The sequence below is a fragment of the Podarcis filfolensis genome, assembly GCF_964270895.1.
Source record: "Podarcis filfolensis genome assembly, chromosome: 5".
Lineage (NCBI taxonomy): Eukaryota > Metazoa > Chordata > Lepidosauria > Squamata > Lacertidae > Podarcis > Podarcis filfolensis.
The window spans coordinates 99921975-99947377 of NC_139608.1; the positions used below are offsets into that span (position 1 = coordinate 99921975).

The 25403-nt window shown below is 43.7% G+C and overlaps 2 protein-coding genes across 22 annotated transcripts in view; one reads left to right on the forward strand and one right to left on the reverse strand.

Annotated features, from left to right (window-relative positions):
• LOC310763441 (potassium voltage-gated channel subfamily KQT member 1-like) overlaps nucleotides 1-25403 on the reverse strand; it is a 793949-nt gene that overhangs the window by 666704 nt on the left and 101842 nt on the right. The window lies entirely within an intron of this gene.
• CCDC91 (coiled-coil domain containing 91) overlaps nucleotides 1-25403 on the forward strand; it is a 191677-nt gene that overhangs the window by 66612 nt on the left and 99662 nt on the right. The window lies entirely within an intron of this gene.

Consider the following 25403-nt stretch of genomic DNA (forward strand, 5'->3'; position numbering starts at 1 on the left):
CATCATCAGTCCAGGAAGGCAGGAACTGATGGTCAGAACACATAACTCCATTTATATTTCTGTCACACTTTAAAGTGTTGCCCCCACCCATGTTACCCCAAAGACCTTCAATTCAATTCAAAGACCTGACCAAGCCACAGATTCACTAAGATGCCTTCTTCTTGGACCTGAATAACACAAGAAACAGGGCGTTTACAGTGATGCTACTACAGTTTGAGATTACATTGTTAAATTGGTTTGATGCAGGCTATGTAAGTTCCTACTGCAATCTGGACAATGCAAGCCATGGGTACTTCACTCATTAAACATGGGTCACATTGAATCAACTAACTTGCATTCATCCCAGCATCTGCATTCATCCCAGTGTTTTTAATATGTTGTTTTTCTGGCTATTATATTGCGTTTTATTTGCCGTAAGTGCTCTATGAGCAGAATGATGGAGGCAAGATGGTGCCGTGAGAGGAAGCACCACTTTGAGCTCCACATCAGTTTTAGAGAAAGTTTTAATTACCGGTCAGACTCATCTTCCGACTACTTATCAGTCGGAGTTGCTGTTAAACGTTCAAATCTTAGAAGGACGCCGAGTTCTCTGACCCACAGCAGCAATTAGCAGTGGCTGCTTCTCCAAGAGTAAGACTTACCTTCCAAAATGTCCAGGAAAAAGAAGAGATTGGCCTCATCTCCACAAGTGAGCCCACAGCCCAAGAGCAAGGAGAGCAAGCTGGATGATTTCATAAGAGCTCAGAATTTAGAACCTTCTGCATCAAACAGAGCTCACTCCCAGGTAGGTGGGGACCCTCTGATGGGAGGAGACCACCCAAGGGAGAACTCATTGCTGAGCACCCATGAACTATTATCCGAGGGTGCGCCACTTTATGCAGAAATACTTGCGGACCACTGTTTGTTAATAGCAAGAACAGTGGAGGAAATAACACCAAATTAGAAAAGGTAATGTCTCTCCTGGCCGAGTTGGTGCTGCTGGTGGCTAGAAACATCCCTCCTGATACTCGAGGCTGGCCACAGTGTTGCCCCCCCCTCCACCAAGACCCCTGTGTACAGGGGTGTAATCGTCCTGTTGCCGGCATCCAAGAGACTACCAATAGCAAAAACAACGAACGCGAAAGCAGCGAACTGATCCTGCAAAGCATGGAAGTAGTTCTTGACATATATCCTTTTAATGGGCTGCTGCCTTACTGGAATCAGTCACTAGTTTAAAGTGAAATCTCAAGCTTTTATTAAACATCCAGTGCAACAAGCTAATTGCCATAAACTTGCTTTTGATGGACTCCTAGCACGCTAGACTCATGTTGACATTCTCCGACTCAGCTACCCCTAAATTACTCCTGAAATATAGGGTCCACCTACAGGACTATAATATTGGTGAGGCATGTTTTAAAGAACAAAAACTTTTACTGTTGTACAGCCGGACTGATTCCAGTCAATCAATGCACTTCCTGTTGGCGGGCACTCGTCATAGATTCAAGGTACAATCTCCAGGGCCAATAAGGAGGGCTTTGGGCAGTGCATTTGGCCAAAACATCCCCCTGGATAGGAAATCTTGAGTTCAACGACCAATTACATAAAGAAACCCTGCCCAACCTATCTGTGTCAAAGATAGGCTCCTCTATTAGACCTGCGGCAGACCCCGAAACTCACCTTTCACCATCTCCACTGGAAACAGATCAGCCATTGCCAGGTGATGCTCCTCCTAAGGGAAGTGCAACATTTAGACTGCCAGAGATAGATCTAATTGTCTTTGACTCTGACCCTCCAAATGCCACAGCAAACTGGATAACATCACTGACCGCTGGTAATTTGGACAATTCTGTAACTCAGCCCCAGGAAGAACAACACTGTATACATCCTAAGAATGGTTGCGTTATTATGGAGACAGAGGGAGAGCTGATCACAATCTGTCCTCCACAATGAAGCCAAGCCGATGACGGAACGAGCAGCCTCAATATTCTCTCATGGAACATAATGGGTTGGGCCAACAAACTAGGGGATGAGACATTTTGTGAATACATAACGTGTTTTGATGTGATAATGTTGCAGGAAACCTGGTCAACTGACAACATGGTCCTTGATGGTTATTTTGCCTATGAAATTAAGGCCTCTAAACTGACCCTGATGTTGGGAAAGATGGAGGGCACAAGGAGAAGGGGGTGACAGAGGACGAGATGGTTGGACAGTGTTCTCGAAGTTACAAACATGAGTCTGACCAAACTGTGGGAGGCAGTGGAAGACAGAAGTGCCTGGTGTGCTCTGGTCCATGGGGTCACGAAGAGTCGGATACGACTAAACGACTAAACAACAACAACAACAAACTGCATGAGGAGGGACACGGATGGCGCTGTGGGTTAAGCCACAGAGCCTAGGGCTTGCTGATCAGAAGGTCGGCGGTTCGAATCCCCACAATGGGGTGAGCTCCCATTGCTCGGTCCCTGCTCCTGCCAACCTAGCAGTTCGAAAGCATGTCAAAGTGCAAGTAGATAAATAGGTACCGCTCCGGTGGGAAGGTAAATGGTGTTTCCGTGCGCTGCTCTGGTTTCGCCAGAAGTGGCTTAGTCATGCTGGACACATGACCCAGAAGCTGTACGCCGGCTCCCTCGGCCGATAAAGCGATAAGAGCGCCGCAACCCCAGAGTCGGCTACGACTGGACCTAATGGTCGGCGGTCCCTTTACCTTTACTAAACTGCACAAGAGGGGACATCCAAGGGGGGGGTTGTAACTCTGGTCTCCACTTCCTTGATGTCACAGGTTACTGAGTGTACAGTCCTTGAGCACCTGGTGCAGGAGATCATCTTGCACTATGAGTCCAAAAGTATCATTCTTTTCTCAGCTTATATTCCACCACACAAAGTGCAAGCACAGATTGAGAGTACATGGCATAAATGCCATAGTTTCCTTTACTCGCTTCAAATTAAGCCATTTTATATAATAGGATATATGAATGCCAGGTTAGGCTCCAATGATGATTGCCTGTTTTTTAAAGACTGTCAAATCAATTATGCCGGCTTTTGTCTGCCCTTTTTACAAATAAGTCTTGACCTCATGATTATTAACGGGGGGCTCCCCCGGGACAGAGAAAGAGTGTTTACATTCATACATACTAACAGAGCTAGCACAGTAGATCGCTGTCTCACTAACAGGGAGGCCTTTAAATTAACCAAAAACTTCTATATCGATAACAGGACTGAGATTGGCCATCTGCCTCTAATCATCTCCACTACTGGCCAAAATTCAATCCAGCGCTCTCACACAGAATAATAGTAATAATAGCAATAATAGTAATAGTAATAATAATAATAATAATAATAATAATAATAATAATAATAATAATAATAATAAATAAATAAATAAATTATTTATACCCCGCCCATCTGGCTGAGTTTCCCCAGCCACTCTGGGCGGCTTCCAATCAAGTGTTAAAAACAATACAGCATTAAATATTAAAAACTTCCCTAAACAGGGGTGCCTTCAGATGTCTTTTAAAGAGAAGATAGCTGCTTATTTCCTTCACATCTGAAGGGAGGGCGTTCCACAGGGCGGGTGCCACTACCGAGAAGGCCCTCTGTCTGGTTCCCTGTAACCTCACTTCTTGTAAGGAGGGAACCGCCAGAAGGCCCTTGGCGCTGGATCTCAGTGTCTGGGCTGAACAATGGGGGTGGAGACACTTCTTCAGGTATACAAGACCGAGGCCGTTTAGGGCTTTAAAGGTCAGCACCAACACTTTGTATTGTGCTCGGAAACGTACTGGGAGTCAATGCAGATCTCTCAGGACCGGTGTTATATGGTCCCGGCGGCCACTCCCAGTCACCAGTCTAGCTGCCGCATCCTGGATTAATTGCAGTTTCCGGGTCACCTTCAAAGGTAACCCCATGTAGAGCGCATTGCAGTAGACCAAGCGGGAGATAACTAGAGCATGCACCACTCTGGCAAGACAGTCCGCAGGCAGGTAGGGTCTCAGGCTGCGTACCAGGTGGAGCTGGTAGACAGGCTCCCTGGACACAGAATTAACCTGCGCCTCCATGGACAGCTGTGAGTCCAAAATGACTCCCAGGCTGCACACCTGGTCCTTCAGGGGCACAGTTACCCCATTCAGGACCTCACACCCGCCCACCCCCTGTCCCCCAGAAGCAGTACTTCTGTCTTGCCAGGATTCAACCTCAATCTGTTAGCCACCATCCATCCTCCAACCGCCTCCAGGCACTCACACAGGACTTTCACCGCCTTCACTGGTTCTGATTTAAAAGAGAGGTAGAGCTGGGTGTCATCTGCATACTGATGAACACCCAGCCCAAACCCCCTGATGATCTCTCCCAGCGGCTTCATACAGATATTAAAAAGCATGGGGGAGAGGACGGAACCCTGGGGCACCCCACAAGTGAGAGCCCAGGGGTCTGAACACTCATAGCCAGTGTGGTGTAGTGGTTAAGAGCGGTAGTCACGTAATCTGGGGAACGGGGTTCGCGTCTCCGCTCCTCCACATGCAGCTGCTGGGTGACCTTGGGCCAGTCACACTTCTTTGAAGTCTCTCAGCCTCACTCACCTCACAAGGTGTCTGTTGTGGGGGTGGAAGGGAAAGGAGATTGTTAGCCGCTTTGAGACTCCTGAAGGGGAGTGAAAGGCGGGATTTCAAATCCAAACTCTTCTTCTTCTTCTTCTTCATCCCCCAACACCACTTTCTGGACACAGCCCAGGAGAAAGGAGCGGAACCACTGTATAACCACTGTATAACAGGTTGATGGTGTCAAAGGCTGTTGAGAGATCCAGCAGAACTAGGAAACAGCTCTCACCTTTGTCCCTAGCCCGCCGGAGATCATCAACCAGTGCGACCAAGGCAGTTTCAGTCCCATGATGAGGCCTGAATCCCGACTGGAAGGGATCCAAATGGTCTGCATCCTCCAGGCGTGCTTGGAGTTGTTCAGCAACCACCCGCTCAATCACCTTGCCCAAGAATGGAAGATTTGAGACTGGGCAATAGTTGGCCATAATGGTCTAAAGATGTTTTTTTAAGAAGCGGTTTAATAACCGCCTCTTTCAGCGGGTCTGGGAAGGCTCCCTCAAGGGAAGCATTCACTACCCCACGGAGCCCATCGCCCAGCCCTTCCCAGCTTGCTTTTATCAGCCAGGATGGACAAGGATCAAGAAGACAGGTGGTTGGTTTCACTCGTCCAAGCAGCTTGTCCACATCCTCGGAGGTAACAGATTGAAACTGATCCCATATAACATGACTAGACAGGACTCTAGCACTCTCCCACTCCAGCCCTGCTCCCATGGTAGAGTCTACTGCCTTCCGAATCTGAGAAACTTTACCTGCAAAAAACTTTGCAAAAGCATTGCAGGAGATCTTGGGGTCCCTACCTGGCCCCGATGACGAAGGTGGTTCCGATAGATTGCGAACCACCTGAAAGAGTCTCCTGCTGCTGTTTTCTGCAGATGCAATAAAAGCGGCAAAGAAGGTCCTATTCGCCGTTGCCATTGCCACTTGGTAGGCTCAACCTTGAGCTCTAACCCATGTCCGGTCCGATTCAGAGTGAGTTTTCCGCCACCGGCGCTCTAGCCATCTCAGCGATTGTTTCATCACCCTCACCTCCGGGGAAAACCACGGGGTTGTCCGGGCTCCATGCAATCGGAGAGGACGCTTTGGAGCCAGACAGTCAATAGCCCTTGTTAACTCTGTATTCCAATGGGTCACCAGGGAATCAGCTGAAAGGCCATCAACATGGGATAAAACATCCCCTACCACTCTCTGGAAACCATTTGGATCCATTAAGTGGCGGGGGCGGACCATCCGAATCGGTCCCACCTCCCTACGGAGGGGAAGGGTCATGGAGAAGTCGAGTTGCACCAGGAAGTGATCTGACCATGGCACTTCTTTTGTTTCACTTTTACTTAATGTTAGATCACCCACATCCATAGAGGTGAACACCAGGTCTAAGGCATGTCCACGGCTATGAGTTGGGCCAAACGTATTCAGGGACAGCCCCATGGAGGCCATGCTTTCCACGAAGTCCCGAGCGGCCCCTTGTAGGGTGGTGTCGGCATGGATATTAAAATCCCCTAGGACAACCAAGCTAGGTGTCTCCAGGAGAAAATCCACCACGACCTGAAGCAGCTCGGGCAGGGAATCCTTGGCACAGCGGGGAGGTCAGTACACCAAAAGGAATCCTATACTGCCTCCTATTGTCCAACTTCCAGAACATGCACTCATCTGCTTCATCCAACCAAGTCTCTGTCACACATGGCAGGTCAAATCCTCCTTCCACAATTAGGTCGTGGATGGCATTGGTCTTATTCATCATTGACCTGGCATTGCACAGCAACACTTTCAGGTCATGTGGGTTTCCCCTGCTGAATCCAGTATCCTTCTGGTCAGGACCAGACCCGGAGGTAGGGATAGTCCTCAGACAATGACTAAATCTGCCTCCTCGGTAATGACATGGTCTGGTATTAGTGTAGCTCCTCCTCCTGCCCGTGATCACTGAGATCGGGTGTCCTGGTGCTTCTACCCCTGTGGAACCTGCCCCAGCCATTCTGTTGGCTGAGGCCCACTCCCAGGCAGCCCTGACCCTTTCCCCTTAAAAGCAAAATGCAAACTTTACAGTTGCCTAACAAAATAGTAAAAGCAAAACAAAGTCAAAAACAATTATACTAAAATAAAACTAATCCCCACCCCACTCAACATTTATCCCACCCCAAACAAAAATAAAATTAAATAAAAATACATAAATAAAAACCACTGTTCACAGTGCAAGAAAGTAAAAATGCTTTTAAAACATTTAAAAATATTTAAAAACATTTTCGACATTTGTTGCAGCAGTAGCAGCAGCATCAGTGTCCCAAGGCCTCGCTGGAGCCTCTTAAAGCTGTGGTGGTGGTGAGTGTGGGCCCCGTCCCCTAGGCCCGGTGTAATTGGCCTGTAGGAGGGAGCGGCCTTCCCCAACACTCACGATGGCAGAAAATTGATAAAGCTAAATATCCTGCAATGCGCAGAAAAAATTGGACACCTGAGCTGGCTGTTGTAGCTGAGCCCAGATTGAATTCGCAAACTGCAATTAATTTAAGATCAACTATAATCAGTGATCTATCAACGGATTCTTCCCTGACGGCTTACGATAATCTCATTGAGTACTTGCAGGATGTGGTCTCTGTTAACACAAACCCAGCCAGCAAGCTCCGTATAGCTGAAGGGCGCAGCTGGTTTGACCAAGAGTGCCACATGAAGAAGGAAGCCTTAAGGAACTCTTATTTGGCCTATAGAAACACTGGCCTAAACTATTTACCCCCAACTTATTACAAAATTTAAAAAGAGTACAAAGCCCTTTTGGCTTCGGAAAAAAGGCAGTTTGAACAAAACTCTTGGTCTCTGTTACTGAATGCCTCGCTTAACAACGAAACAAAACTCTTCTGGCAACTGGTCTCTGGCTTCCTGAGCAATAGCTCTCCAGCCCCCAGCTGTGCCATTCCAGCTCAGGTATGGGAGAACCATTTTAGAAATATATTCACAGGAAATTCGAATCTCCCCTCCAGTTTTCATGATGAAGATTCGGCAGAACTCTCACTGCTCCCACAATGGAGCCCGGTTGCAGTGGAGGAAGTCTATACATTAATTGAGAACCTGAAGAATGGCAAGGCCCTGGGAAATGACTTTATCCCAGCTGAATTGATCATATCAAATCAGCACTGGTGGGCTCCTCTCCTGGTGGCACTTTTTAAGGTACAGTGGTACCTCAGGTTAAGAACTTAATTCGTTTTGGAGGTCCGTTCTTAACCTGAAACTGTTCTTAACCTGAGGTACCACTTTAGCTAATGGGGCCTCCTGCTGCTACTGCGCCACCACCGCGCGATTTCTGTTCTCATCCTGAAGCAAAGTTCTTAACCCGAGGTACTATTTCTGGGTTAGCAGAGTATGTAACCTGAAGCGTCTGTAACTGGAGGTACCACTGTAGTTAATAACTCGGGCAAAGTACCATCTAGTTGGAAACATGCAATAGTAGTCCCAATCTTGAAGAGGGGCCAGCCAAACGTGCCTTCTAATTATCAGTCCGCTTTCAATAATAGGAAAGCTGTATGCCCGCTTTCTCTGTAATAAACTGACAACTTTTCTAAATGACTATAACATACTATCTGAAGCTCAGGCAGTTTTCCGCGAGAACCACTCAACATCAGATCACTGTCTGATGTTGTCCCTCCTAGCCGAGAAGTACACCAGAGACCTTTACAGGGAAAACTCTTTGTGGCCTTTATGGACCTGAAATCTGCCTTTGACTCCATCCCCATATCTCAACTATGGTCCAAGTTACATCTAGTATTGAAGGATAAATGCCTCCTACATCTTATTAAAGCCCTGCACTGTGGAAGCAAATTGCAGGTTAGGTGTGGGTTGCAGGGCCAGCTCTCGGTCTGTATTGAGATGGCCAGGGGAGTGAGACAGGGATGCATTTTGGCCCCTACTTTGTTCAGTTTGTTTTTGAATGACTTAGAGGCAAGCTTAATGGATCTTGATGGCCATCTCCCAAAAAGAGGAACGAGAAAGACCCCTCTCGTTGTATGCAGATGACGCAACCATCCTCTCCCAATCCAGACCTGGCCTGAACTACCAACTAAGGAAATTCTCAGACTACTGCTCTGGTAATGGGTTATCCATTAATTATGAAAAATCAAAAGTCCTGGTGTTTGAGAAAAGATTCTCCCCAAGTAAATGGGTACTGGATAGTCACAAACTAGAGCAGACCAAATATTTCTGGTATCTAGGGCTTCCATTCCATCATTCTAAGTCCTGGAAACGCCATTGGCAGACTGCCTATCAAAAGGCAGAGGTAAGCAAACTGGCTATACTTCGATTCTTTTATACAAGGGGAGGCCATTATGTTCCATCAGCCATTAGGGTATTTAATGCAAAATTTGTCTCTCAACTCTTCTACGCCTCAAATGTCTGTTTCAATGGCTCATTTCCCATGGTTGATGGGTTCCAGGCAAAGTTTCTCCGGTCCCTTTTACAGGTTCCAAATTGTGTTCCAAATGCAATTCTATTTCTAGAAACAGGTGAATGCCCTCTCTCAACTAAAGCATGGTGGGCTGCCCTGAGATTCTGGCTCAAGATCTCAGTCTTAGGCCTAGGGAAGGGGTTACTTTCACACCTAAACAACGAGGAGTTTTATCAGCTCATGGAAGAAAACTATGGTCAGAAAAGCCACTTTGATTGGAATGCCACCTTCTTCTACCATCTGGGCTGTGATACTGCCCTTGAATCTCTGAGGCAAAGGCTCTGGGACTTATCACATAGTGATCTCCAATCTCAATCTCATGTTATCTGTGGCCCAATAGCAGTAGGAATTCATTACGGGTATGATTTTCAGATACCTGCATAACTTAGAAATCTGTCTGTACCAACTTATCGGCGTCTCTTTACCAAAGCCAGATTAAGTGTATTTCTATCAGAAGTGCAGACTGTCAGAAGTGGCAGACTGAGAGGCATCCATTATCAGAATAGGCTCTGTGTATGCTCTCAGGACGTCGATTGTATGAGGCATATCCTACCTGCTGCATTGCGGACAATATGAGCAAGCTAGGGATCTATTGATTAAACCCCTACTGGCAAATCAGCCAGGTAAATCTGAAGCTTACTATACTAAATATCTTCTGGAAGAAAAGTCCAAGATATCACAGTGGCCGTGGCAAAGTTTCTTTCGGTAGTCATACGTATCAAAGATAATCATAGGTAAAGGTAAAGGGACCCCTGACCATTAGGTCCAGTCGTGGCTGACTCTGGGGTTGTGGCGCTCATCTCGCTTTATCGGCCGAGGGAGCGGGCGTACAGCTTCCGGGTCATGTGGCCAGCATGACTCAGCCGCTTCTGGCGAAACCAGAGCAGCGCACGGAAATGCCGTTTACCTTCCCGCCGGAGTAGTACCTATTTATCTACTTGCACTTTGACATGCTTTCGAACTGCTAGGTTGGCAGGAAAGATAATCATACTTAAGACTAAACAAATATTGTCTCGGTCTTCCTCTCCTGGGGGGTTTTTCTGTATGAATCTGCATTTTATTCTGAATCTATGTTACGGGTCTTTGGACTGCAGTAAATTATACCTCGGGTTGAAGTAGCTTCGGGATAAATATTTTCGGGTTGCACACTGTGGCGACCTGGAAGTAACAGAGTGCGTTACTTCTGGGTTTCGCCGCATGCACAGATGGTCAAAATGGCGTCACATGCATTCGCGGAAGCGGCGAATCGCGACTCGCGCGGTCGCAGGTTGCATTCGCTTCTGGATGCAAACGGGGCTCGGAACGCATCCCGTTCGCATCCAGAGGTACTACTGTACATTAAATAAAAAATAAGTTATTAGTCAAGCTCCCTGCTTTGGATTTTTGTCCTACCACTTTTTTTGTCTGAAAACCACCAGTTACAGATGTTTGTCAGGGACTGTACTGAAGGGAACGAGATGGAGGAGGAATGGAGGAGATCACCCCCCCCCCACTGCCATTCTCCTGACGCTGCAGGAGAAGAGGAATGCTGCATTGATTTACAGCAGGGGTTTTAGGAAGGTCACAGCTCAGAGACAGATGAACAGAAGAGTTGGGAAGTGTTAGGAGAAGGGGAAGGTGAGGCAAGGCCAGGAGGCAGAGCAGCCAGCTGACACGTCACTGGAGAGTATTTCTGACCCCCCTTCTCCCAGAACTCGCCGTTTGTTAAGAGTGCAGGAACAGAGAACTTGGAGACAGTTGGCCACGAGCAGACACAGTAAAAGGAAATGCTGTTGCTAGGGAGGAGGGAGGAGGAGCTCAGTTGGAGCAACACCATTGTTTGGGCATACGGCATTCTTTTGTCTCTCATTATTATGAATGAATAAACTCAATAAAAAGGACTCTACCTTGTTTTTCTCTGCTTCTTGCTGCCACCGGGGGAGGGATAGAATTCCTGAGCCTGACAATGTACCAGTACCTGATGATCTGTTAACTTTTAGTTTCATTAAGTATGAGAATTTCATCCCTTGCCACTACTACTTGCCACTTTCTTGAGCTGTCCTTGAAAATGTGTTTATCTGTCCTACATGTAGTAATAACATGTACAGAGACTTCATTCAACTTTTCTGCATCTCCCTATCCCTTTAGCATCCCTTCCACTCCTTTATGTTATCATCTAAAGATATTAAATGTCTCTGTGGTCAGATTTCTGCTTCCAATATACTTAAAGAAATGTTTGTTGTTGGTCTTATTGTGTGTTTTATTCTGTTTTGCTTTGCTTTCCTTATTGTCAACATACAGTTATTTTCTCATGTTTTCTTTCCCTTTTTGCTCTTCTAATTTGGGAAAGACTTCATTTCTCTGAAGGAACTCGTCTTGTTTTTCATAGCGACTTTGATTCTGCTTGTTAACCACACTAGCAGCCTCTTGGACTTGATGGTGCCTTTTCTAATCTGTGGTATCTGTAGCTGGGCTTCTATTATTGTGGTTTTAAATAATCTCCAGCTATTTTGGAGAGAATTGATCCACAACTTCCCCTTTCAATTTCAATTTAACTCATCCCCTCATTTTTTGGAAGTTTCCTCTTTTGAAGTCAAGTGTGATTGTGTTTAACATTTTGGCAATATAAGTATGTTTAATTGATAGCACTGTGGTAGCTGTTCCCAGTTGGTTCAATGGCAGATTTCACGGTTAGTTCTAAGAGTCATTTAGGACTAAGTCCAGGGTCACTTTGCATCTGATTGGTTCCATGACCAACCAATTACTAAAGGACCAGTTATTTAGTAATACATCTTTGTTTTGACCCAAACACAGATTTGCCTCCATCTATGCAAATGTAACTGAAATGGTACAGCACATTCTCCTTCGGATATCACCCTGATTTCTTTCTCTGTTTCATCACCCTCAACATTTTGTTCAGGGTGGTGATAACATTTCTCCGGTTGGGTCTGCTATTGTAGCCATAGTGATTTGTTGGAGGAGTCTTCTTATGTTTACTCATTCATTGGACTCAGTCCTCCCTTTTGCACACAGAGCTACACCACTCCCAATATGCCGCTCCCTGGTCTTTCTATAATGTTTATATCCAGGGATTGTTTTATATTTATTAAATGTATATCCCACTCTTCCTTCCACTTTGGGGGGTCTTGAGCAGGCTGCCTCTGGGTACCCCCAGTGCTTGCCAGTGGTTGGTCCCCTGGCAGCAGTCAGCTTCAGCTCCCAGCTGTTCCCTGTTCTCAGGCCTGCTTATCAAGAGGTAGCAGTGGTGCTGTAAAACGAGTTGTTCAGCTCCTGGCCCATTACACTGTGTAAGCCAGCTTGTGAGCAGAACAGAGAGGTCCTTCCCCTTGTTCCTACCCATGAACAAGTGGGTGGCTCTACTGCCACTGGGCACTGGAGGGGTCCAGGCAAGGTGTGAGCCCCAGTGTGTGTACATGGCCCCCAACAAATGCTCCAGTATGCTGGCTTCTGACTCTGGTTTTATGAGGAATAATCATAACCCCTGTGCATAACCCCTCTATGCAATAAAGATTTTCTTTATTTCTCCTGTATCTATTTTCTCATTCAGCATTCAATACCCCAGCTCTCTTTCTTATATTCTCTCTCTCTACAAATAACCCTGGTATGCACATTTCCCTTTATGTCCATTGGATTTTCTGACAAGCCATCGTATAGTCATTGCTGAGTTCTGTGCCATCTCATTGGAAGATCTACCAACTGTACACCAACATACCCTAGGGATGACTTGTCACAAATCAGCTGCTCTTCAGCTTCTGCTACCTTTCCCCCAGAGATTATTTTAAAAGCTGCTTTGTGATATTTTGATACTAACTGCCAACAGCCCAAGTCCATTTTGGTTAAAGTGGAGCATGTTCCTTTTCCAGAGTGTCTCATGATATGCAATAAATTTTTACCCCTCTTCCAGAGCACTGGTGTAGTGTTGGTTGTTGGCACCTGGGGTGTGCCGGGTGGGGCATGTGGGGTGGGGGGACAGTGCCTGGTGGAGAGATGCCAACACTCACCACCACCAGAGTAACCCCACCCCCTACTGGAGCAAAGTGGGACCTGCTTGCCTGCACAGGGTGGACCCTGGCCGGCCAACACGGCCCTTGGCTGGCGGAGAGGAGCACCATGTTGTGGTGTGCTGGGGTCGCCTGCGTGGGGGAGTCTGGTTCGCACCCACTCAAAAATGGTGCGCCTGGGGCAATGACACCCCTGGCACACATGCACACACCCCCATACCCCCATGCTACACCCTTGCTCCAGAGACCACTGACTCACCCACACATTGAAGTCTGACTGTCTAGGTGGGCCGTGTCTGTGGAATGGGTCGCATTTCTGAGATATTTACTTGGGAGGTCCAAGATTTTAACATACAACCAAAGCCCTATTTTCCACCCTTGACCACATCACTGCATTTTAGTGGTGTCAGCATGCACCAGCACCCCTTCACACACACACAATTTTTTTACCTTCAACATTTGCACCAAGCAAGCAACGTGATAAACACATACCCATATATACTCCTAATGGCTTCCACTCCTGGGAGCCCACTATTCCTCATTCACTCAGGTGTAGCCTCAGTTTGAGTGTGTATCTATTTGATACCCCATTGAGAATCAGGTTGTTATAAATCATAAACTGCACAGATCATAAACTGCTGCTGCCTTCCATTCCCATGTTTATTTCAACAAACAGACAGCATAAGACAGCTTGAGGAAAACTCAGAACACTTAAAACATAAGAGAGCAAATTAAGTGAACCGTGTGCTGTGACGGCCACCTTTTCTCTTGCATGTTAACCTAACATGATTTAATTTCTGTCTTTTATGCTGCTGTTTGTTTAACCTTTATCCTTGATAATTAACAACAGTAAAGAAAAGTAAATATAACTCTTGGAAATCTTTTGCTTGGCTCATGATCTACTTAGAATCATAGAATAGTAGAGTTGGAAGGGGCCCTGCAAGGGTCATCTAGTCCAATGTTTCCCAATCTTTTTCCAACTGTGGCCCCTTCCAACCTTGTTTCCTACCTGTGCCCTCCCCATGGGTGTTATTTTGCTACCCCCGCAAAACTATAAAAAGTATAAATTAATACAAATCTGAGGTTCTGCCCCCCCAACAAAAGTCAGTCCCCTTAAAAAAATTCTGGCTACACCCATGCCCCACTGTAGAAAGGTAGCTGTTTAAATGTTTTGTTTGTAAATAGAACATATTATGTTTATAATTTTTACAAAACTCCATTAGTTAAAATGATAGGAACATAATGAAATATTGTTGAAGCAGAAAAACATATTATCATGGAGCTGGGAGGGACTTCAAGGGTCATATTTTGAGTGCAGCCCCCTCCAAGGTAGGAAACTCAGCTAAACCATCCATGACAGATGGCCATCCAACCTCTGCTTAGAATCCTCCAAGGATGGAGAGTCCAGAAACTCTCAAGGGAGATCCATCTTCCATGTATTATAAAGAGCAAACAACACTTATTTGACTCCAGTTATTTGACACAGAGGGGGAAACCTACAGGTACAGTCCAAAAGGCACACAGGGAGTTCTGTATATATGGGAGAAGTTTAAAAAGGAAGTGGTCCTCCCTAACCTGGTGCAAAAAGATCTTGTAATCCGGAGCAGCCTTGGCTGTCTAGATAAAACACTATAGCCCCCCCCACACACCTGGGAGTAAGGCCCGCTGAACTCACTGCAGCTGTCTTCTTAGAAGACACTTAGTTATTTACTAGAGCAGGTCAGCAGCACCAGACGATCCCCGCTTGGCTTAGGCACTGGGGCGGATTGCAGAGCCAAGCTGATGCTGCTGACGGGCCCTGCGCCCCCTGACAACGCCCGAAGGCCCCACTCGGCTAGGCGCTGGGGTGGATTGCACTCTGCACCGTGAAGAGTCAGGCCCAGGCTGCCACCGGGCCCAGCACTGGTGGCAGCAACAAGCAGCTCTCCCATTGCCACCCCACCACCGCACTTACCTGACCTGGGGGTTCTGGATTGCAGGCCCTACTGGTCAAAACAGGGGCCTCAGCAATTGCCCTCTCCCACCAGAAACAAACCAGAATTGCTCTAAGAAAACACACATGGCAAGAAGGAGCGCTAGGCCCTGGTGGGCCACCCCCTTACCCGCTTGTGATCGGCCAAGCAGATAGCCATCCAATCAGGATTTTTTAAAAAATAAAAAATGATTTTCCCCCCTTCACTTTTCACTTCGGTCTGTGGCCCCCTAGCCTCGTGCTGTGGCCCCCCATTTATGTGATTTTCATGTGTGGTCCTCTTGAAATATCCTGCCCCCCCAAGGTGAGATATGGCCTCCGGTTGGGAAAACTGATCTAGTCCAACCCCCTGCAATGCAAGAATCTCAACTAAAGCATCCAAGACAGATGACCATCCAATCTCTACTTTAAAACTTCCAAGGAAGGCTAGTCTACCTCTTTGCAGGGAAGCCCGTTCCTTGTCAGACAGCTCTTACTCACATAAAGATCTTCTTGATGTTTCCTTACTTGTAACTTGAAGCCATTGGTTCAAGCCCTAGCCTCTGGAGCAGGAGAAAACAAACTTTTTGTTCAGGTACCTAGTACCTGTGTAAATAATATTGTATTGAAAGTTTTAAAGAGGCTAAAAGTAGGTTATATATTTGGTAATCTGGGTTGGTCCCCTCCATTCTTATTTTCAGTCATTATTAGTAATCTGAAAGCAATAGTCATCAATATAAGATCCGTGGTGTGACCATACTGTATTACAGAACATCTCAATTAATATTTTGTATTAAGAAAGAGCTTGGGGTTTTCTTTTTACTCCTTCCCTACTCCCAGCTTTTGATAGTCCTCTCAGATTCAAAGGAGGCTTGCTGTGTGAGGTGGGTTGAGGCTGGTGGGCCAATAAGCATGTGTCTAAACCCCCCTTGAGCGCATACAGAAAACAGTGTAGGGTGGATTTTTAAATTTATTTTTAAAAACCCAATTTCACATAAGGCTTTCGTTCCCATCATTAATAATTATTGAAAAGAATTTTCCAAAGGAAATTCTATCTGGACTAATATTTAAAAGTTCAAAGTAACATGACTGAAAGTTTTAAGTCACATGTCAAAGTAAGAGTGGAAAACTTTCTGAAAATTTAAGTGAACATCTTGTTTTTATTTATCTCACAGCCCACTTTACTAAAAATGTCAGCTTGCCTGAACTATTTTGTTCTTTTTTAAAAAAATATGCATAACCCTGATGTTTGCTTTCATGTAAGAATCATCTCATTTCCTTCATCAGCAAGAGATGTGGGCCATTTGCTCAGTCTTGCACGCAGAAGTTTTTAGATTCAATCCCCACCAGCTCCAGTTAAAGAATGTCATGTTATAGGACAGAGAAAGACACAGACCCTGCCCCACATTGACTGACAAGGGCTTTCCTTGATCAGAGTGATCATCACTGGAGTAGGTGGACCAGTCTAATTCAGTGTAAGGCAGATGATTTCCTATGTGCCAGAAAAATGTGTCAGAAATTTTGTGAATGTTGCCATTGACCAATAATTCTTAACATTTAAGAAGTATCAGAAATGTTTCTAGCTGTTGACATTTAAATTTATCAGTGGTATGGTGAATTTTCTTCACTAGGAGATGATGAAAATTAGATTAACAAAAATGTTCAGTGGAGGCTTCAAGCTTACCAGGCAGTATCAGATTTTTTTGACATTTGCCTGTGGGCCTCTTAAAATGCAAGGAAAAATCCCTATCAATAAATGTAAATTCTGACATGTATGATATGACTTTGACCAGTACTTTGCAGTTTGACCAATTAATGGTTTGCTTGAACATTATGGTTTGCTAAGAATTTTTATTTGCTCTTCATTTTAAGTATTCAGAACTGAAAGGCAGTGCATATTAATCTATGGTGCATTCTAGACTGGTATAAACATTAATGTATTCCATACCTGACTGCTCAGCTCATATGTTTTGGTATAGTTTTTGTAGCCTTTAAAAAAAGTAAAAACAAAAGAACAGACTGCTTGGAATCATTTAGTTGTAGAATGTTTAAACAAAATAAAAGAATTAGGCATATTAATTATTTTTAGACATATTAAATTCTTTTTATTTTTTTAGCTTCTTAAAAGCATTGTGGTTTGTGGATAAGCACTTCATGTTCAATCAAATTCAGTGGAAAGGATTTAAGCTTAACTCTCCTATTGGAATCAGAAAGTACTTGGCACTGGATGGATCATATCCTATATGAAATGTATATTCTATTCCTCACATCTTACTGATTCATATGAACACCCCCTCCCCCAAGTTTAAGATTGCTCTTGAAATACTGCTTTCAGTGGGGGAGTGGGGGCATAGTAACACAAACCCTTTAAAAAAGCATTTTTTCTGACTTTATATTAGTACATCCCTTTTAAAAATTATTATTATTATTATTATTATTATTAAAAAGGAGCTTGTGAAATTTCACAATATTGTCATGTTTAAATTCCTCATTTTTTGTTTGTTGTCATGGCTGAGAGCTTATGTTTCTTGAATCCTTCAAATCTTTAGGAAGCTCACCTGAATTTGGTGTTTCTTGTAATGCCATGCTAGCAGTTTCCCACATTTGTTAGCCGATTCAAATGACTTTTGTCTCATCTGCTTAATTTTCCATTCCACCTCCTGGTTTATCATTTTCATATACTGTACTTGATATAACTTAATTTCTCTCAGAATCTCTTGCGATTTTGGTTTCGCTCTTAATTTCTTCTCTCCTTCTTTTATTTTTTCCAAAATTTTATCTTTTTTCTCATTTTGGGTTCTCTTCTTTATTACATTCTGTTGGATCAAAAACCCTCTCATAACCGCTTTGCCTGCGTCCCAGATTGTCCTTTTTTCAACCGTAGTGTTCAGATTTATCTCAAAGTAATCTCTCAAAGTAATCTCTCATATTTCCTCTTTCCATACCGAATAGATGAAAGCATTTTTTTTATATACAAATAATACGCTACACATTGTTACCAGGATTGCCAAAATGACCATTGAGTAAAAATGACCTGGCTTGCTCCTGTGCATTTAAAACACTTTGATCTGCAGAAGGCTGCAGGTGGGGCCTTTTATGGCATGGTGCTAATTGTGATCACCTTTAGAGTAAAGTGCTGTTCCAGGGATAGCAACCCACACAAGCTCAAAAGTTAGCAACTGCCGAATAGGAATGCTGCAGAGTGATAAAAGGGCTGTGGGAAGTTAGTGATGTCAGAGCTACAGCTGTGCCTTAACTTCAAGGTGACCTCCTTGTTTTTAGATCTTTGTCCTGTCCTATGCAGCCTCCTAGGGGAGTCAGCAACACCACACCTGCAGAATTACACATGGCTTCTGCCAGCATTCCATGTCTCTGGGTTGCTCTAGCCATTAGGCTCTAATGTACAGGCTAAGAGCAGTGTTAGAAACTGGAATAGAAAAGGTAGGAGCCATGTGGTTCCTGGAACCTGGGTTGTGGGTGCCAAAAAAGAATGTCTAGTCGCCATTTTTATTGTATTCATTTATTTGTTCACACTGGCTTTATTTTTGCACATGCAGGAAAATGAACCGTACAGTTCCTCACTTATTCCATGAATACTTATTATTTATTTTCCAAAACAAGACTGAGTTTCCTTTTCTCTGAATTCTTTTTAAATATAATGTTCAAGCTGTTCAGAAAACTACTATTATATGTGTGTTATGGGGCAAGTGGGGGCAGAGACAAAGAAAACATTTTGAAGTTCAAATGTGTCTTTGCGGCATTCAGGCTAAAGCATCAACAATACATAGATTTTCTTTTTCTATTTTTGCCTTCAAGAACAGGGTTTGCAGAGGTTGGACTTACCAAAGAGCACTTGCCCCCAACTTGGATCTTGGCATCTAGGAATTCTCCCTTTTTATACTTATTTTTCTTTCTTGCCACCAACATGGTTAACTGATGTATTACCATCGCTCTTTCTCTAATACAAGATCTTTTAACAGACTCAAATAGTGTTACTTAATGACTCTACAGCTAAATCATATCCAGTTGGGACTTCATTTTCTCTTATTATATTAGATCAGAAGAAGCTTTTTGGGAACAAAGACCAAAATATGTCACATATCACCTTGGTTTCCTTTATATCTCCAACATAAATTGTTAGAACCCCTACAGATATTATTTGATCTTCATGGGTGTTAAATACCAGACAGTAAACTCATAAATGATTTCTTTCAAACTACTGCCAATAGTTTGCTGTAGAAGATTTTGCCAAATCCATTTCCATTCTGGGATATCATGCCATTAAAATATTGTACAACAGATCCTATTCTAAATGGTCAAATGCTGTTTCCACATCAAAAAAGTAAAATCCTGTATGACTGCTGCTGCTGCTCTGGTGGGTGCTGGGTAGACCGCTCCCCCTCCTGCCAACTCCATCGGGCCTAGGGGGCAGGGCCTGCACTCACCGCCACAGCTTAATAGGCCTGAGCAGCTCCTTGCAGCAAGTGACAAAAATGGTTTTAAATGTTTTAAGTGCTTTTAATTTGCTACACCTTAAATGGTGGTTTTTAAATATAATATTGTATTTTTGCTTGGGGTGGGATAAATATTTAGTCAGGGTGGGGAGTTGTTTAATTTTAGTATAATTGTTTTTTGCTTTGTTTTAATGCTTTCTTTTTTGTTAAGTTATTATATAGTTTGTATTTTGCTTTTTAAGAGGAAGGGTCAGAACTGCCTGGGAGTGGGCCTCAGTCAATAGAATGGCTGGGGCAGGTTCCACAGGGGGGGATGTATTGGGAAACCCGATCTCAGTGATCACGGGCAGGAGGAGGAGTTACCCTAAGACCAGACCATGTCATTACCGAGGAGGCAGGCTTAGTTGTTGTTTGAGGACTATCCCTGCCTCCAGGTATGGTCCTGACTGGAAGGATACTGGAATCAGCAAGGGAAACCCACATGACCTGAAAGTGTTGCTGTGCAATGCCAGGTCAATGATGAATAAAACCACTGCCATCCACGACCTGATTGTGGATGGAGGATTAGACCTGGCATGTGTGACAGAGACCTGGTTGGATGAAGCAGATGGGCCTGTCCTTGCCGCTGCTTGCCCACCAGGTTTCTCTTACACACAGCAACCCAGGTCATGTGGGCGGGGAGGGGGGGTTGCAGTGATTTTAAGAAAGTCATTAGTCTGCACCAGGCGTCCTATTGGGAAGACCCAGTTCTCTGAGTGCATGTTCTGGAAGTTGGGCTATAGGGGGAGTACAGGATTCCTATTGGTGTACCGACCTCCTGGCTGCACCAAGGATTCCCTGCCCGAGCTGCTTCAGATCGTGGTGGATATGCTCCTGGAGACGCCTAGCTTGGTTGTCCTAGGGGATTTTAACATCCATGCCAACGCAACCTTACATGGGGCCACTCAGGACTTCGTGGAAAGCATGGAAACTACAACTAATCCAGAATGCGGCAGCTAGACTGGTGACTGGGAGCGGCCACCGGAGACCACATAACACCGGTCTTGAAAGACCTACATTGGCTCCCAGTACGTTTCCGAGCACAATTCAAAGTGTTGGTGCTGACCTTTAAAGCCCTAAACGGCCTCAGTCCAGTATATCTGAAGGAGCGTCTCCTCCCCCATCGCTCTGCCCGGACACTGAGGTCCAGCTCCGAGGGCCTTCTGGCGGTTCCCTCACTGCGAGAGGCCAAGTTACAGGGAACCAGGCAGAAGGCCTTCTTGGTAGTGGCGCCTGCCCTGTGGAACGCCCTCCCATCAGATGTCAAAGCGATAAACATCTACCTGACATTCAGAAGACATCTGAAGGCAGCCCTGTTCAGGGAAGTTTTTAATATGTGACATTTTAGTGTATCTTTCATCTTTGTTGAAAGCCGCCCAGAGTGGCTGGGGAAACCCAGCCAGATGGGCGGGGTACAAATAATAAATTATTATTATTATTATTATTATTCCAGGAATGGGGGGGGGGGATACTTGGACTCTTAAGACAAGAACTTGGTATTATCCACATCAACCCATCTGTGCATCGACCCATAATTCACACCTAAGAATTGTGGCTATTGCCTACACTGATGCCATTTTGACATTGGCTGAACTCTCATTTACTTTCTGAGCCCTAGCTGGCCACTAACACCAGGTGGTTTATTTTAAACCTAATGGTAAATGTTCCAGGAGCTGTTGTTTAGTTCAGAACTGCAGTTTTGTTTTACTTGACTTTTTTGTACACCACTTTGCTATTGCACATGAAAGCTGGCATAGATAAATGTTCATAAAATAAATAAAGTCAATTCCATCTTTGCCTTGTATTGCATTGCATCGGAAAGTATGAATCTGTGATGTGAGCTTGGATTACCTGTGGAGGTCTTATGAGTTTAAATCCTCAGATAATCCATGTGTGTCGCCAAGATTGGACCCCAGAGTTCACTACCAGCAGATCGGTGGCAGAACTAATTACTTTAGCATATAAATCTTAGAGTCAACCACCACTCACAGGGGTTATGGCAACCTTTGTACGATCAGCGGCTGCCATGAACATCAACATCTTATTGGAAAACATGGATGCAGTTCTTTGATGTAGTAGTAGGCTGGATGAGGGCAAATTGGCTGAAGCTGAATTCCTAGAGACTTTGTAGGTGGGGTGTGGGTGCAGATGGGGTTTGTGGACCTGGGATTTGGGCATGTGGCCTTTTCTGGGCAGGGTCACATTCCTCTGAAAGAACAGATACTTTGTCCAGATGTGCTCCTGGATTTATCATTATTGTATTGCTGGAGACACTAGACACAGTGCAGTTTGTAATGGCTCCTAACCTGTGCCTCCACATGTAATATTTGTAGGACTGTTGAGTTCATGTATACAGCTTTGACAAAGGCAGACCATGAGGAAAGAAATAAAATTCATCTCTGATAGTTGTTGGTCTTTTACTTAATATTTTTTATTAAACATAACTACATTTTCTCCTTCACTCATAATATTGGCACATTGATCAGAGGGAGACCTTTTTTATTTAACTTGAGCAACAAATCAAACTCTCAGTTTCTTTTCCTGATCTATAAGCCAGCATGTAGCTATAGATTAAAGTGCAAGATTTAAAACTTGGCAAAATTGTATCTTTGATTAGCCAGCAAAGCTATTGAAGGCTGTGCCAAGTTGGAAATTTAAGAGCCTTTTCTAGGGCCAAGTTTAGTCAACCACCATCAGTTTGAACATTAAATCTTCATTTTTCTCAGTCCCCTTCTTGTCCTGCTTATTATGATAAAATGGAGATTAAGTGAACTGGAAGAAGGAAGCATTGAATGACAAAACAGGATATAATTCAAACCATTACTCTAGATTACTATTCTGAATTGCAATAATGTTCACAAACATTCTCAAATACTTTATTTCATACTGAATAGTCAAATATTAAGAGTGTCTGCACTAGAGAATTGTCTTATTGTATGTGGAATCAGTGGGAATGAGTTAAGAGGTTGGTCCATGATTATCTGCTCTATTTTTGGATGCAGAATTGAAGTTGCCATGAAATTAGGATTACATGTCAGAAGGGTGTAACCTAACACACTTGAAACGGAGCCATGTTCCTTAAAAAGGGACGCCAGCTGTCAGACCCCTGTTACGAACAGAAATACAGGATTTGGCATTACTACTAAACAAAATGGGCACCACTTAGATCTACAGAAATCTTGCTTGATGGGCAGTTGTTTTGTGGCTTAAAATCTTACATATATATATTAAAAGCACATGTCTTGAAGTCCTATGGTCATTTTTTTGACATTGAAGAATTCTTTCCTTTCCCTTGCCGAATTTGTGCTCCTCTGATTTCCTTTTACAGCGCTGTATTTCCTGAACCACAAGAGAACCCAATGCCTTTCACAGAAATGTTTCTAGAGAATGAAAATTTTAAAATAGCCATGATATGGTATACAGTAAATTCCAAAAAATTTGAACCAGGACAATCACTAGAGATGAGAAAACAACACTTTTGAATGCTCACATTTTATTTTAATAGAGCAGCAGCTACAAACCCTGGGTAATCAGGCTTCTAAGTCCCATGTGAAACTTCCATACCTTGAACAGACTTCCTCCTTCAGAAGTTATGGCCCATCAATACAGTGTCAGGAGGAGATGTGTGACTTGGGGATGTGGAGAGAGCTGAACATGCAACCCTGCTGCCCCTTTCACACCTGCAACACCTGCATTTTCACACAAGCAACTACTAAAAAATATGGTAGTTGGCTTCAAAAATAATTTTAGTTGTGAGATATTCTTCACAAGTGATTATGGATTGTATCCAACTGTGACATTCAGATCAGACCCACTGATTTCATTGGACCTACTCTGAGTATTTTCATTGAATAAAACTCTATAAGAACAGCTTAAGAAGGAGGGAAACCATTAAAATATAGTAGAGAAGCTCTGGGGAAAGAGGGGATTGAAAATACTGTGGTGGCATCATCATTACTATCAATAACTAATAAATGATGCAGAGGACGAGATGGTTGGACAGTGTTCTTGAAACTACCAACATGAGTTTGACCAAACTGCGGGAGGCAATGGAAGACAGGAGAGCCTGGCGTGCTCTGGTCCATGAGGTCACGTAGAGGCGGACACAACTAAACGACAACAATAAATGATGTGGGTTTTCTGGAAAAGTTTGAACAGAGATTTCCCTATGCAAATTAGGGTAACTTACATTAGGGCAGGATAACCTTTAGCATGTTTCTTTTGATTGTATGTGGTAAAGAAATCTTTAAAACTGCAACATTTGCCTAATACTGGTTTGCAATTGACATCTATTTGTTACTAAACTGTTGTGTATTTTATTTTATTTTTTAAAAAATAATTTTTATTGATTTTCTTTTCCCATAAAAAATATCCAATATCATTACTAAACATTCATTTTTCAATTTCACCCCTCCCTGTTGACGTCCCTCAACTTCCATTTCTGGTTTATTACATCAAATGCTACATTCTGCTGTTTATATATTATACTATGTTATCACATTGTTACACTCTTGTTCTCTGTAAATAAAATTGAAAATGTTTATTTAAACCCTGCCAGCGAGTCCATATTTTTTTTGCAAATATATTGTAAAGAGTTCCCATTCTTTTTCAAAATCACTATTGTCCTTTTCACAGTTTGTCCCTTAACTTTGCTAACTTAGTTCATCAATTTTTCTTGCCATTGTTCTTTTGATGGTACTTCTCCGGTCTTCCAATTTTGTGCTATTAAGATTCTTGCTGCTGTTGTAGCCTACATAAATAATGTCCGTTTTTCTTTCAGCAACTCTTGTCCTTAAATACCTAACAAAAAAGCTTCTGATTTTTTAACAAATGATATTTTAAACATTTTTTTCAGTTCATTGTATATTATTTCCCATTTTTAAAAAATAATCTTGCAATCCCACCACATGTGGTAAAATGTACCTGCCCCTTCTTTACACCTACAGCAGTTCTTTTGTTCTGTTTTATACATTTTTGCCAGTTTTACTGGTGTGATGTACCACCTATACATCATTTTCATGAAATTCTCTTTCAACAATATGTAATCTGTAAATTTCAAATTCACTTTCCAAAGCCTTATCCAATCCTCAGATTGTCATCATCAATCTTTATTACGGTCCAGAGACCCAACAAATCGTTACAAAGCAGTACACGATTCATACAGCCTACCTGCAGGTTAAACAAGCATTTTGTACAGAATATAGGGATCATTGGTTCTTGCAACCACCGATAAAAACTTTGCCACTACTAATGTTCTAGCATTTGTCCGGTCTTCCAATAGGAACCTGACATAGTGAGCCTCTGATTTTCCCGGGAAAGGTATCAGCAAGGGTAGTATCAGTTCAGCCCTGGCTTGCTCATATTATGCACAATGCAACAAAATATGTTTTATGGAATCGATGTCTTGAGCACACCAAGAAAGTCTGTCCTGGTAGGGAACTCCTCTCAACCTACCATCCAACACTGCAGAAGGAAAGACGTTTAGTCTGGCTTTGGTGAAAAGCCTTCGATAGTTTGGTACTGTCAGGTTTTTAATGTAAGATGTTAACTTAAAGACATGCCCATATTGTACTCCTACTGCCAGTGGACTACAGACTGCGTGTGATCGAGATCGCAAGTCACTGTGTGCATTATCCCATAATCTTTGCTTTAACGTCTTTAGGGCGCCTTCATAACCCAGGTAATATAGTTGGGGGGGGGTGACAGACCAATAGAGGTGGCTTTTTTAGCCATGGTTTTCTGCCATTTGCTGACAAATTCCTCATTGGTCAGGTGTTGGTAGAAACTCTTCCCTAGATCAAACACTGAAATCCTGAGCATATGTTTTAGGGCAGCCCACCACGCTTTAATTGAAATTGGGCATTCACCAGCTTCTAACAGAAGTATGGAGTTGGGGACACAGTTGGGAACCTGCAGCAGAGATCGTAGAAATTTTGCCTGAAAGCCATCTAGCTTTGGCAGGTC